The sequence below is a fragment of the Squalius cephalus genome, assembly GCF_949319135.1.
Source record: "Squalius cephalus genome assembly, chromosome: 21".
NCBI classification, from domain to species: Eukaryota; Metazoa; Chordata; class Actinopteri; order Cypriniformes; family Leuciscidae; genus Squalius; species Squalius cephalus.
This window is the reverse complement of record NC_137142.1, coordinates 34846360-34861791: the sequence shown is the minus strand read 5'-3', so window position 1 is coordinate 34861791 and position 15432 is coordinate 34846360. Positions and strand designations below refer to the sequence as shown.

The 15432-nt window shown below is 38.0% G+C and overlaps 1 protein-coding gene across 1 annotated transcript in view; it reads left to right on the top strand.

Moving 5' to 3' along the window:
• Positions 1-13950: 13950 nt before the first annotated feature.
• The window catches only part of LOC307148896 (gamma-aminobutyric acid receptor subunit pi), a gene marked incomplete at its 3' end in the record, with an annotated part of 59525 nt that continues 58043 nt past the window's right edge, over positions 13951-15432 (top strand). The window contains exon 1 of the mRNA XM_079854832.1: positions 13951-14138. The remainder of the gene's footprint in view (positions 14139-15432) is intronic.

The following is a 15432-nucleotide window of genomic DNA, read 5'->3' as shown; positions in this document are numbered from 1 at the left end:
TGTATCTGTGTGTATGACACTGTGCATCTTCTGTTTACTAGCATTTACATCAGTGACGAACTTTGATTCATCATGTGGTTTTCACATTGTGTTTTTGGTGGATGCCAGTGTATTATAAAGATATACAGATTTAATTACTTCAGTAGATTTGTTATATTTAAGTCCCCCTGTGGTGAAAATCAATCTTTTAATGTTGTTTATGTGTCTATGTGGTGTTTTTAATCTGCTTTAAGACAAAGCATGTGTAAATTCATAAGTCGACACCATTGCTGAGTATTTCCTCCTTAAAACTGCAGTGAACAAAAGATAGACAGACAAAAGACAGTCTCAGGCATTAATCCGGATAAATAAATAACGAAAGAATAAATAATAAAGTTATCGAGCAATTCTTCTGACAGGACGATTATATTTAGCAGAGTATCTCCTCATTCCCTGATCGTCCAGGTCGCTCTCACTCATTATATGTTTGGTGTAAAACGCTAAAACTGTTCTCATGTTTCACTGCAGGACAGCAGAGGAGAGTGAGCTCTGTGCAGGACTGTGATATGAAGAGTGTGTGAAGGAACATATTTCAGCAACAGTGTGAAAGTGAATATAACAGGCACAATACCGCTATAAACATCAATTGGTACAATATGCGTCACATGACTAAACTTACATCATCGCTTTTAAATACCTCAGTTTTGACAGTCCACACTACACCGAGAAAACAGCGTTTTAAAATGAATCCACTTTGGAGAGCGTTTTCAAAAAGCTTCGTTTTCATGAATAAAACACATCTCAGTGTCGACGGAAGACAAAACGAAAACAAATTAGTGTGGACAAGACCTCAAAAACACGCTTTGAAATCGCTGGTGTTTCTGACATCACAAACGACCTTGTAACCAATCAGATCAACGTGTGATCGTCAACCAGTGGATCTCTGAGCTGAGTGAGTGAGTGGAGGCGGGGCTCATTTGCATATTCATAGAACCGTGCATACTAAATGAGGCAAGGGTGTCGAGTTACATTCAAGATATTTTAAGACATGAAGACATTTTTTTCAAGGAAAAAACTTTTAGATATGAAATTTTGGTGAGTTTTAAGGGATAAAATTATTGACAACAGGGGAACTTTATATTTCACAGATTCTGCGGATGTTCGTTGCTGGTTCTCAGTCTGATCTGGTGTGTCAGTTTATGGCTGGAGGTGTGACTGATCAAAGCAAACACAGATGAGAGATGACAGAGAACATTAACGCAGATTTTTGTCACACTCCACTACATCCCTCCCGTTTTTTGGGAGAAAATGTATTTGGGTGACAGACATCTCTAAGTGACTGTTATTTTACACACACATTGACAAAGGCATCTGTAACAAGTAGAATTAGCTACTTTTAAGTTGGAACGCACTCTCTTTCATTGTTGACCTTCATATGTGGATTGTTGATGTCTAATGATACAGTAGTTTAAAACTTTTTTGTGCACATTTTCATTTATAACTGATAGTTGCAACACTGCAGGATCTCATGCTGTAGTTTCACAGGTATCCAACTATAGCTACTGCCTGTTTACCAAATTGTCATGTCACATTATTAATATTCATGAGCCACATAATGCCCCGCCCACACACACTATCATCATTCCGACAGTGAGCCACTGGTATGAGAGTAAAAATAAAAGGTGTGTTTGGGCTCTTCAGTGTTATGATCCCTGACAAAGAGAAAGAGAGAAATGAAGGAACAGTATTCTAAAGTGTTATCATAAAAGGATTACAATGTAAAAGATTATTATTGTGTACATAAAGATGTCCCGTAGCTGATTCTGTTTCCTCTCTGGAGACGCATTCAGTTTTTCCGCTATCAAAGTCCTCCATGTAACTAGCGAATCCGCCACGGCGTGAGGGCAACAGGCTTTTAAAGGGAATGGGAGATGAGATGAGACTTATGTGCACTTGTGCCGTGAGCTTAGATCCTTAAAATAGGGCCCAGAATCTGTGAGAGACGGACGTGAAGTCTCTACTCTGGGGCTCTGGATAAAACCAGTTGTTTTCCCTCAGCTCGTGTGTCGAGAGGCAGAGGAGGAGAGAAATAGAGAAAGAAAGGCTGGAAACCCCCCAGAACAAACTCTGCTGGAGGGATGGAGCATCTGCTTTAGTCTGAGACTAAAGAGAGAGAAAGAGATTCACTCTTGAGGACGATCATGTCATTCTGCAGATATGAGATTTAAAGTAGTTAAACTACAGTCAAGCCCTTTTGTTAAAGTCCAATAATTTTATCCCTTAAAACTCATCTTTCATCACCAAAATTACATATTTAAATGTTTTTATCTTGAGAAAAAAAAAAAATGTCTACATGCCTTAACATATACCAATACATTTTTAAAATCAAAATTTACATCTATAAACATTAATGCACTAACATGAACAAATATATATATATATATATTAATATTATTAATATATTTGAAGCTTAATATTACTCCTAGTACTTCTCTTAAGCTACAGAAATTTATGAAAAAAAAGGATCAATCTCTCTTATTAAAGCCACAGAAGCAGCAGCACAGATTTGATTGACAGCTTCTGTCCTGTACTGTATGCCTGCTGGGTAATAACATCAGACCTGTGTCATCTCGGGCCTGTAATGAGGACATCCGTTTGCATCAGTGCATAATCTCCTGGAAGAGGAGCATCATGGGAACCGTGACACTCAGGTCTCTCTCGGCTCACTTCACAAGAGCTGTCAATCACACTGACATCGCGTTCTCCTCTTCAGCACACGCTTATTCATGGAGTATAATGAGAGTTTCTTTATATGTGAATTGTGGCACATAGAACTCTAAATATGTTGTTGATTGTTCACTGAACTGCTATGACACTACAGTATTCGGTGACAGATCCTCTTGCATACGTCACATCATGGCAATCATGCTTTAGTATTGCCACTGTGGGTTTTTTTAGGGTTTCTTATTAATATTGTTGGATTGTGAGAGTGTGTGTGTGTGTGTGTGTGTGTGTGTGTGTGTTGACCTCTTCTTGAATGTCAAAAAGTTGTTTTAGCAAATATATTAAAGCACTTGTGAAGTGTTACCAAAAAGATTAATTTCACAGCTCTGTCGGATGTCCATTTATTTCTCCTGAGGACGTTTGAGTGAAACACCAAAGATGAAGTTCAGTGGAGCATCTATCTGAGGCTCTTAATGTTGTCCTGAGAGGCTGTTATGGGTCAGTCTGACACACACACACACACGTCGGGTCTGTGAGCGCAGCTGTGAGGAAGAGTGTGACACGAGGATCCTCAGGGATCAGATCACATCACTCCCAATCCTCGTCTTCCTCGGTCTCCTTCACTCTCGGACACACACCTCCACATCATGTTAGAGACAAACACACAACAGCCTCAATCGCGTATCATTTTCTGTGGCTCAAACGGCAGAGCAAAGTGAAATAGCAATGGGTTTGATACATGACAATTTATAAATTGAGAATTAAAAGAGGTTTAGCTTGGTTTATTGAAAATGGTTTGTTTGAAGTCAAAATTATGGTAATTAATGTTTTCATTAGTTGGCTTTTCTAAAGTTAATTCTCCTTTAAAGGTGACATATTATGCCCCTGTTCACAAGATGTAATATAAATCTCTGGTGTCCCCAGAATGTGTCTGTGAAATTTCAGCTCAAAATACCAGATCATTTATTAGAGCTTGTCAAATTTCCCCCTTTTTGGGTGCGAGCAAAAACGCACCGTTTTTGTGTTTCTCTTTAAATGCAAATGAGCTTTAGCTCCGCCTCCGTTCAGAAGAGGGCGGAGTCTTTACACGAGCTTCAGAAACTCCGGCAATAACAGAACAGGCCAATCTCACTCATCCAGAATCCCAGAATCACCAGTAGCGAGTGCAGCCTTACGGAGAGACTCAGGAAGAGCTTCTGAATGTTAGTGGAGACATTTCTGTAGTTGTTGTGGAGTTACACTGATCATCTCATCATCATGTTTCACTTCTCCACAAGTGTCCACAGTTCCTGAGGTCTTTATAAGACAGCGGTGACATGTTCTGGTCAATAGTGTTCAGTGCTCGTCTGAGCTCAACCACAGAACAGTTTCAGGCTCTGCTGGATCTTCTATTGTGTTAGAACTGGTCTCTGTTGTCGCTTTTGAAACCAAATGTCGGCTGGTGTGTGTAAACGTGCAGATTAAGGGCCGGTAATATTATAATCAGATCCTCTTCATACGTCAGAAGGAGAGAGAAATCTGATCGGCTTATTTTTTGACATGCTTGCAGAGAAAGGCTCACCTGAACAAAGTTACTGGGTTTCACTTTTCATGTTTTGTGGGTTGGTAGAAGCACCACTGGTGTTTCTGACGTCACAAACTACCTTGTAACCAATCAGATCAACGTGTGATCGTCAACCAGTGGATCTCTGAGCTGAGTGAGTGAGTGGAGGCGGGGCTCATTTGCATATTCATAGAACCACGCATACTTAATGAGGCAAGGGTGTCGAGTTACATTCAAGATATATTAAAATGAACATGAATGAAGATAAATAGAAATGCAGTATTGTTCAATATTAACTATTAACTAATTTTAACAAATGAAACCTTAATGTAAAGCGTTACTAAAATTTGTGCATTTGTGCATTTATGCTTAAAAAATATTTCATGGTCTCTAATAAAAAAATAGAGTAAAATAAGGTACATTGATATTAATTTGTGTGCATAATTGTTCTTTCGGATTGTTTCTTTTCAATGAATCGGCTGAATCGATTCACAACTCAGCAGCATTGGTCTGTTATAATGTTTATCCAGCAAGCGAAGGGTTAAAGCGACGGTGGAAACGCTGTAACCCGAGCGTCAGATAGAGTTGAGTTTTCTGTGAAAGCGTCTCTCTCATCAGAGGACATGTAAGAGTCGCGCTCCAGGTTTTGCTCCTATAAAGAGCTTTGAAATGTCACTGCTTATGTAAGACGTGCATCAGACAAACACGCCTCTGAAAAATAAAACACATGGTAAAGAAACGAAACATGACAAATGAGCCAAACTCTTCTAAAGGAAGGCAATTTATGTCTGCAATTCACAGCTGATGATTATTTTTGTCTCTTCTCTGTGTATTTCTTTCTCCTCTGCTTACAGAACTCACTTGTTCCCTTCAAAATAAGGTGTTTCAATACAGACCTTTTGTAAGCGATGTTAAAAAGATGATATAAATAGAGCTTTTATTGATGCAGTGCTGTTGGGAAATCAGTAACAATAGTGGTGTATTCAAAATTGCTTGTTTTGATTAATTCTAGCCTAGCTTCATCAAATATTGTGTTTTTATTAATATTAAAGTTGTTTTTTTTTGCTTCAGTTCCTGATAAACTCACAGCAAAGTCCTTTTTCATTCTTCACTTAGGGGTAAAAAGAAGTTTGAAACACCTTTGCAGAGATTTTTTACTGTTAGTGAAAAAATCACAACAAAAAGCCTTTTCCCTCCACAGACGCACGTCGGTAAATTAGAGAATGAACTTGCGCTCCCGGAGGCGGTTCAGTGAAAAGAGGAGGCGTGTTCCGGCACAAACGTTCCCTGGTGCTATTTTGCAGTTTCAGAAAACAATTCCGCCACTGACCAGGAGAAACCTCGTCTAAAGTCAGTGGCGCGTTGCTCATGTTATTCAGATGCTATTTTAAGGACGCATGCTTGGCCATAATGTAGCGTGAGCACAACGCACACACACTTTGCTTCTCTCATCTACACACAGAAGCAGCAGTTCACATTTTTAGAAAACCATACATAATTACAAGGACAAATATTCCACCTGTGGGAAATCATTGTTGTGTCCATGAAGATGTGAAAAAATAGGCATAAATCTAGCTTACACATTTACCCAAATTATTATCCGCCTGTTTAACCGAAGCTAATCTGGGTGTGTTTCTCCATCCCCAATGTCACTTCTCTGTGTTTTACGGCCCTGACGAGAACGTCGGTCTCCTCGGCTGTGAACCGCTCCTGGCAAATCCGCCGTTATAATAGCAATCCGCCATGGAACAAGCGCGCCTGCTCTTAAAGGGAATGTGAGATGTCGCTCTGATTGGTTTATTTCACGTTACGCCCAAACCACACCTATGAGTAATGAAGCGACTTCAGACCAACACATTTTAGATTTGCGTCGGCGTAAGAGTCATTTATCCCGCCGGTATAATAGCAACAGCGCCCGAGACCCGCACACAAAGTTACTTGCATTTCGCGCTTGATACTTGCGTTTCAGATCGTTAAAATAGGGCCCTCAGTGTCTCTCTCTGTTTCTATAAAGCAGTGTGTTCAAGCTGTTTCGAACTCCAGATGCATCTCCTCTAAATCTGATTTATATAATTCTACGTTTATCCATCTAAATATATAATAACTTAATTAAGCCCCCTCCCTCCATAATCTACTCACTGAAGACATTACTGTGATTGTGATCTTTGTAGGTTAAGAGGTTAAGGATGAGAGCTTGTTACACACCGGTTGATGGGGATGAAGTTACTGATCACAACACTGCTCTCAAAGCACTGGAAGACAATTAACCTCAGGATATTCAGAGAGTCTGTGCGGTTAGTGAGACGTACATCGCTGTAAACTAAAGGCTTAATTGCCAATTAAAAAGTCTTTGCAGATCTATTATTGTGGTCAAAGATGCTATAGGGGTGCAAATGCAGTTTTTTATTGTATTAATGTGCAGTTAAAAAGGTGTTTTGAGTTGTAGACAGGTGTTTTCTTACAGTACTTTGAGTTATATATGTTTTTTTCTCTTAAATGTTGGTCTGTGAATGTATCTAAATAAATTTCATATCTGAATTGCATTGAAGAGTTTGTCATGAAATCTTTCTCACAGCGCTCTGTTATTATGCAGCTAGCCGGAGGGATGATGAGTAAGTGTTTTTAAAATGCCAGATTTTAGGATTTTAGACACAGTCTAAAGGTCTCTCCTCTTAAAGACAAAAGTCAGAGAGCAAATACTAGACATTTTTCTCAAGCTTTTCATTTTTAGACACACAAAAGCCAGAAAGAAAATCAAAAGCAGGGTTATTTCCCTGACAACTACAACTAAAACACCTTGACACTGAAGTGGAATTATTATTATTAATAAAAAAAAAAAATAAAAAAAAAAAATATATATATATATATATATATATATGTCAAGTCAAGTCAAGTCCAGTTTATTTATATAGCGCTTTTCACAATACAGATTGTATCAAAGCAGCTTCACAGTATTAAATTAAAATAATACATCAATGCTTGTTTTTAGTGGAAAACGTCCACGTTTGGTAATGCTGATCAATAGTATTGTTGATTGATTAATTAAATTAAATATCCCCAACTGAGCAAGCCAAAAGGCCAACATATATATATATATTATTATTATTATTATTATTATTATTATTATTATTATTATTATTATTATTATTATTATTTCTGGTAGTTGCTAAAGAAACATTTATCATTTATCATTCGGTTCCGGAAGTAAAAGTTAAATTAAATGAGGTTTTATTTAACAAAGTTCGGGAGGAGCAGGTTCAGATAATTAACCAAATTATGCACAGCTGGAGATTAATCAGTAATCAACTCAATGACAGAGTATAAATTCACAGCAGACCTATCTCTGTTCATTGAAAGTTTGTCAGCATCCCTCCTCCACCCCATCTCCTCACTTCCAGTTCCATCTACACTTACCAACTGGGGGGAGTACTTTGGGTTCGGGCCTAACTCCGAGCTCGGAGCCCTCCCCCCGGACAGCACGCCAAATACGCATAAACTCATTGTATTAATTATATGTAGATGTGAACTCGTGAATTTTCTCCATAGGGGACTTGATTCTGAACAATAACTCATAAACCTATAGAGACAGACCTAGTGTGAGCTGTTACATTCTACCATATTTTTTAAATAATTGTTTAACAATGAAAAACTACATTATCCACGATTTTACCAAGAAATCTCTACCAATAAGAGAATCAAAACAAGCACATCTCACTAAAATGGCTCTTTAATCGAGTCAGTCTCAAACTACTTAAATGTTTGTGTATATAAGCACATTTTGCAAAAATGTTTCTGAATGTGCTTGTGATGAACACTTTAATATCCCATGAGGCCACGGAAGTACTACATCCGCCATGTTGTTACTGTCACGTGACCTACACAACGTAGGTCACGTGACAGTAACAACATGGCGGATGTAGTACTTCTGAATTTCATTCATCCTACACACGTTTAACAGTCGCAAAGTAAGTTTAAATCTAAATGTCTACTCATCAATGGCGGGGAAAGAGGTAAAAATTCCTATTTTGAATCCCAATTGGCATCTGGAAAAGTGGGCAGCACTGTTGCATACATGCTAATTCTGTAACTGAGATTATTAAACTAGCTTTTAGCTTTTCTCCTGAGATGTGTGGTGAATTGTCTCACAGAGGTGATAAGAAATGTTTGTTCTTTGCCGTCTCTCTCTTAATCTATTTGTATCTTTGTGAGGCCGGGGGACGATGAGCTCCAATTCTGTGACAGAGAAGAAAACCTCTGAACCTTCGGGGACTGAGATGGAGAACGAGAGCTGGGAAAACAAAAAGGAGGATGCAGAAAGAGAGGGAAATAGAATTGATATCGGGGGAGAGAGAGAGAAACAGAGATGAAGAATGAAAGAGGTGCAAGTGATTCTGAGAGGACGATGAGATACGGAGAAGCAGATATGAAAGATTAATCATTAATAAAAGAAGCCAGGGAGAGCCAAGCAAGAGAGATGGAGGAGATAGAATCGATAATACACAGACAATAGATATTATGGGAGCCAATTATCTATAGCAAACATCCTCACGGAAAGAGTGTTTGCATTATGCATGCGGTTCGACTTCTCCATCAGGGTTTCTCAACAGCGATCGGTGATGGGACGTGCGAGTCTAATCTCATGACAACAATTTCCTCATTTGAAGATTAGAGAAGATTATATCATGCTTTTTTCTAACATTTAAAGAACTGAACTAAGAACATTTAGAAATAACGTTTCCAAAACTTAATTAGAATGTTATGAAAACATTCGTAAAGTATATGTTTGTTAGCTGGGATTAAACTAACAAACTAGAATGTATTTCACTGAAAAAGAAAGGGGGGGGTTCATGTATTCTTTTATGTTTTTTCATTCTTTTCTTTCACACCATTTTCCACTGTGTTGGCATCCATTTGTTTGCAAGTCTTGTTTGGCAAGGTTTGGCTGATTATACCCTGGTAATCCATCTTTCTCCGTAGACCTCTGGGAAATTACAGTTAAAGACAGTGATTTTTTTTTCTTTCTGATCTTTATATTACATTGTGCCATTTATCATAGGGAAACCGACAAGACACCTTAAACATGAAATACGCTTTCTATTACTAAGAACAATACATCATCTTATAACTATGTCTGAATAATTGGTAATTTAATAGAAGTGGTTAATCAGTTTTACAGTCAGCACCAATAGATAAATCAATAAAGTATAGCAGCAATTAACAGGGTTCAAGCGCTTTAATGTATTTTAGAACATACGTAAAAAGGTATTATGTTTTACTTAGCAAGCCTGTAACCTTCTAGATCTGACATGGAATACCATTTACAGCCAATACAGGGATATATATGATTTTTTTTAAAGCTGTTATAGCGCCACCTATGGCCTGATCTCCATAAGAGTGTGCTTGCTTGTTCAGACTAATATGTCGCATGTTCTCACCAAATTTCATGAAGTTCTGAGTTTTCGTTTAGGAATTATAGGTTTCGGTGTACACTTGGCCACACCCATTTTCTAAATGACCCTGTAATAGATATCCAAATGGTAAAGTTCAACATTTTCTTTTTGATAATTATTGACCTAAAGAGTCCAGAGAATTGCACTACACTGGTTTTGTTGAGGTTAATTGAAAAGTAGGTTTTTCTAGATATTAAACATTTTGAGTCTGCAGCAAATGCTTTAGGAGTTATGAGCGATTTTTATTCTTTTGATCGCTGTAGCGCCACCGTCAGGCCGATTGTGGCGAGATTTGGTGGAATTGTAGACATGGTGGGTACTACCATCCCTCAAAGTTTCAAGTTTCTACGACTTACGGTTTGGTATGACTGGTTATTTTTATTGCAGAATGTTGATCATTGAAAATCCTAACAATAACAATAGAGTTTCAGAGCAACATGATTCAACCCCTTATACGTTTTTTTACTGCATACTGAATAATTATGTGTTTAATACATTTGCTACATGAAATTGATTTTCACATCTCATCATTACATCATCAACAGTCCTTGTCAGTCAAGCACTATATTCGCTCCGTGCACAATATGGCGACCGTTGACGTTCGACCTTGAGTGTGTGGGCCAGTACTTCCGGTGAAAACTTCCGGTGATCTGACAGCGAGAGCGGGAGACAACGAACAGCGACCGAGTTCCATTACCAGAGAGATCATTTTTCACAATGAGTGTTTTTAGGATTCAAGAGAGGCGACTTGCCTTTCAGAGGGTGACAGCCTCAGCACTTCATCGTTGTGTGCCGTTATGTACCGTTTCGTTACGTTACAACAGAGAAGTCAGCTTTCATGCATTCCCCGTTGACGCTGCGGTATGGGCTGAGTGGATGCAGAAGATCCGGAGAGATGACTTCAACCCGACCACATTTTTAAATGCATATAATTTTCAGTGCATTTCACCTGTGTGTTTCTATGCTTTCTATTTCTGCATTTATTTTGTGCAAGTGAGATGAGTAAAGACCATCTGTTTCATAAATCATTATCTGTCTGGTGTTTAAGAAGCACATACAGTATTTTACTATGTGCAAAATATACACAAACTTACCTATATTAAATTGTGGTACACGCAATTGCGTGTTATAAAGTCAGAATTGTGAGATGTAAACTCACAATTGTGAGTTAAAAATGTAAATGTAAAAGATGTGATGATAATATTGATCGAGCAATTGATGTAAGTAAGTGAAAATATATGCGCAGAATTGAGAAAATAGTATTTATGGAGATAAATTGTAGCCTATCTCAGGGCAAACGTGTGAATGTTCACGGTGCATTTTATGCAAACAACTCTAATCGTAGTTGTAACTATATTTACAGTAGGCATAATTGTCATTGCGTATATGTGTATGCAGTATGAGTCAAACACAATCTTCTGTTCGTGAACAGTTGTATTTCATTCATTAATCTGACTATGCATCCGTGCATTTAATTGCCATTGGAAATCCAACATGGCGGCCACCTGCAACTAGCCTATTGCATATTCAAATGATTGTGAAATGGATTTCCAATTGCAGCTTTTACTTGTTGAGTTTTGCTTGATAGCAGCCAGATATGGACATCTACAGAAGGTCAGCCAGCAACTCTTGATTTAAGCTTCAGCTCCACCAATAAACTCAGATGCATAATTCAACTAGATTTAGACATGATCAGGTCTTCAGACAGTTGTTGATACGGTGTGATCTGGCATTCATGAGGGCTGACGCTTCATTTTCTGCCTTTCCGCCCCAAGTTTCCTCTAATCTGAGCAGAGATCAAGTGTCTTTGATGTTTAATGCATGGGGATGCCTTGTGCCTTGAGCACTTGTGTGTCGAGACACAGTCCGGATTAGTGCGTGGGACTGGATCACATGTGATCTGTTTATCTGTGACAAGCAAATCTTCATATTCATACTGTGTGTGAACTAAAGCTAAAAGAAGCATTAAATATGGAGCAGGAACCATCAGCTTTGACCCTCTGTTCTTGCATAAATATTGTTTAAAACCCCCTTTATGGATCACATTTTTCCGCCTAATTCAAAATAGTCATGCATATTATTGTACCTTTTTTTATGGATGAAAAGTGGCATAAATATGATGATAAATGTTTGTTAAAAATGTGTGTTACAAAAGAAAGAAGCTGTTTTTTTTCCGTCACAGAATAAAAAATAAAAAAGGTAACTCTTTAACTCACAATTCTGACTTTTTATCTCAGAATTGCATGATATAAAGTCAAAATGGCAAGTTTTTTCTCAGAATTTTTCTTGTTTATACCTCACAATTCTGACTTTATAACATGCAATTGGGAGGTATAAACAATAATATAGTGTGATATAAAGTCAGAATTGAGTGATATAAAGTCACAATTGCGTGTTATAAAGTCAGAATTGTGAGATAAACATGCAATTCTGAGAAAAAAAGTCACAATTGGTAGATATAAAGTCACAATTATCTTTTAAAATGTTTTATTCTGTGGCGGAAACAAAGCTTCCGTAGTTTTGTCTGCCTGAACATGTTTTAGAAGAAAGTAGGTCAAACATCGAGAAGAAGCTCATCTAAATGCATTTCTTGTGGTTGTGTTTAAATGATCATTCCCACAGTTTCAAGAGCTTCTGGTAAGCGTTTTAAAACAGAATTATTATTACCCGATTAACCTTAAACAATGACTGCATTACCAATTTGTCTTCCATATTCAATGAAGACACATTTTAAGGAAAAAATAAACCTGAAGAATTGTATTTCTTGTTGTATTGCATGTATTGTTTACATAAAACCATGTATTATGTTTATAACAGCAAATACACTAGTCATTGCTACACTTACATTTATGCATTGTCAAATGTTTTTATCCAAAGTGACTTGCATTGCATTCATTTTTCTCAGTTCATGCATTATCTGGAAATCGAACCCACGACCTTGGTGTCGAAACTGTTTGAATACAAAACTTTTAGGGGTTAAAAACACATTTTGAGAGCCGGTGTTGTGTGTGATGATGCGGTACATCAGCAGAACTGACAACTAGTTTCACTCCTGTCAACATTTATATATTCCTACAGAGAGTATTTGAGCAGGAGTACCAGGAGTGGATCAAAATACAGAACTTGGAGGAAAAATTATTTTCTTGAAGTGCAAAGCTGATATTTAGCTACTTATCTGTCACAGTCACTATGGTTACAAGAGTTAAGGCGGGCGTACACTGTGCAAGTTCGGAGTGTGTGTGTGTGAGTGAGAGAGAGAGAGTGTGTGTGTGTTTGCGTGTGTGTGTGTGTGTGTGTGTGTGTGTGTGTGTGTTTGAGAGAGAGAGAGAGAGTGTGTGTGTGTGTGTGTGTGTGTGTGTGTGTGTGTGTGTGTGTTTGAGAGAGAGAGAGAGAGAGAGAGAGTGTGTGTGTGTGTGTGTGTGTGTGTGTGTGTGTGTGTGTGTGTGTTTGTGTTTGCATGTGGGAGTGTGTGTGTGAGTGAGAGAGAGAGAGAGAGAGAGTGTGTGTGTGTGTGTGTGTGAGAGAGAGAGAGAATGTGTGTTTCTGTGTGTGTGTGTGTGTGTGTGTGTTTGTGTTTGTGTTTGCATGTGTGAGTGAGAGAGAGAGAGAGAGAGAATGTGTGTTTCTGTGTGTGTGTGTGTGTGTGTGTGTGTGTGTGTGTGTGTGTGTGTGTGTTTGTGAGTGTTTATACACTCCCATTCAAAAGTATAAAGCCCATTTCTGCCACATAACATAAAAAAACATTACTGTAAATCGTAACTATGACATACTAAGTCAAGAGATTATGAGAAATGTCAAAATTAAGACAAATGACATTAAAATGTAGAAATTATGACAAACTGTTATGACAGGCATAGAAAGTCATAATGTTTTAATCTCATAATTATGATGTTGTATGTGTCCTCGCTTCGATTTTATCTCATAATTTCAACATTCCATGTCATAAATATGACTTAGTATTTCATAATTTCTACTTTTTATGCCATTTAAAAAATGTTTTTATTATGATTTTTTATGTCATAGCCTAATTAAGATTGTGGGTCAAACGGGATTCCACAGTTAACTGAAGGCTGGATAAATCGCTTACCTGGTCACAGACAGTCTCCGCTCTTGTGTAGCCTACTAGTAAGTCATCCTTGATAGTAAACACGGTTGTCAATCACAAACACTGACTAAGCGAATCTCTTTTTTGGGGGAAAAAGCGGGAGGCGCGTGATTGGCGCGCAAATCACTCCCAGTCAGAGCGCGCGCATGGGAATCATTTGCTCTCGCGCGCAGCTTCGCGGACGCTTGCTCATAACGCGCGTACATAAACCGGAATAAAGTACTGCTAATAACTACTTTCATTTGGATGTCAAGTAGAGATCAATGTCTCTGTGGAACCCGCTGCTCAGATCATCCTGATATTTCTGAGAAATGCCCGTTTACACACGGCGCCACAGGTAAGAGAAAGCTGACTGGATTTCTGACGTTTCCAGTGAACTCGACGGCTACGCAGTTAAAAATAGCTTTGAAATTAGTAGAATTAGCTAATTAAATTTTACTAAGTTAAGTAAAATGTAAAAATGATTAGAATGATGCTTTATGGAGTATGTTTTTGTGAACTCTTGACATAGTGTCTTGAATGTGTATCTTGGATAAGAATACAATAATTAACGCTGCCTTCACTTCCTACAGGAATTATCATAAATACTAGTTTCCTAGTTAAACAATAGGACATGAACGCCCTCTCAAATCAAAACTCGAATGTGATAAGCTCGTAATCACGACTTCAAAAGTGGGAAGTAGGACATTTCCGACAGCACGTGATCAGTTCGATCCATGTAACGCGCGATTCGTCTTCAGTTATCCCTTATTTCAGACTGAATAAATGTAATGTGCAGAGAAAAATCTGTACATGTGTTGTTGAATGTTATATAATGTAAATGTGTCTGTCACATATGCCTTGTGTAACATAAATGACATTCATTAGGGCGTTGAGTGGTTTGGCTGGCAATCATTGGCAAACTCAATTTATTGGCACGTTTGCAGTTGAAGATTTGGATAATGTGATTGGTTGTCTTGCATTACTATCTTTTAGTGCATTTCATATTATAATTGCACTGTATAAAGTGCATATATATTCAGAGATAATCTTGTGTCGTCAGATAATGCTTATCTCATAATCGCATGTATTAGTATGTGTTACAGCTGTGGATGAGATGTAATATAGCATTGCACAGTGTTATGGCTCAATATGCTGATGTCGGTCCCTCAGCAGTTCTTGAGTCAAGCATGACATGCAGGGAAAATGTAGGAGTGGGAATGAACAGGATTAACATAAATGAGTGGGGAACATCGTCTCCCCTTATCATCAAAATTCCAGAACCGGGATTTTCAGAGTCACATTCCCCCGTCACATCAAGTGTGAGGATGTAGATCAGGCGCTCAAAAAATACAGAATTCTCATAGTGGAGCTGTGTTTACTTTTTCTGATAAAGTAGAGTGGAAAACTAAATATATAGAGAGTGTTAGAATCAGGGCAGTGAAATATGCATTCATATTTTGTCAACTATTGCTCATACTTAAGTGCAAATATTAAACTTTTGTGTTAGTCGTCGAGGAGAGTTTATGATCCGGTTACTTCACTAATGCTGCCTTCAATGACATGTCGTGCATCTGAGTCTGAAAAAAAAATTCTGAAGTTTTCTATCAATTTTATTATATTTAACATCGGCCAACAGTGTGTATGCGCGT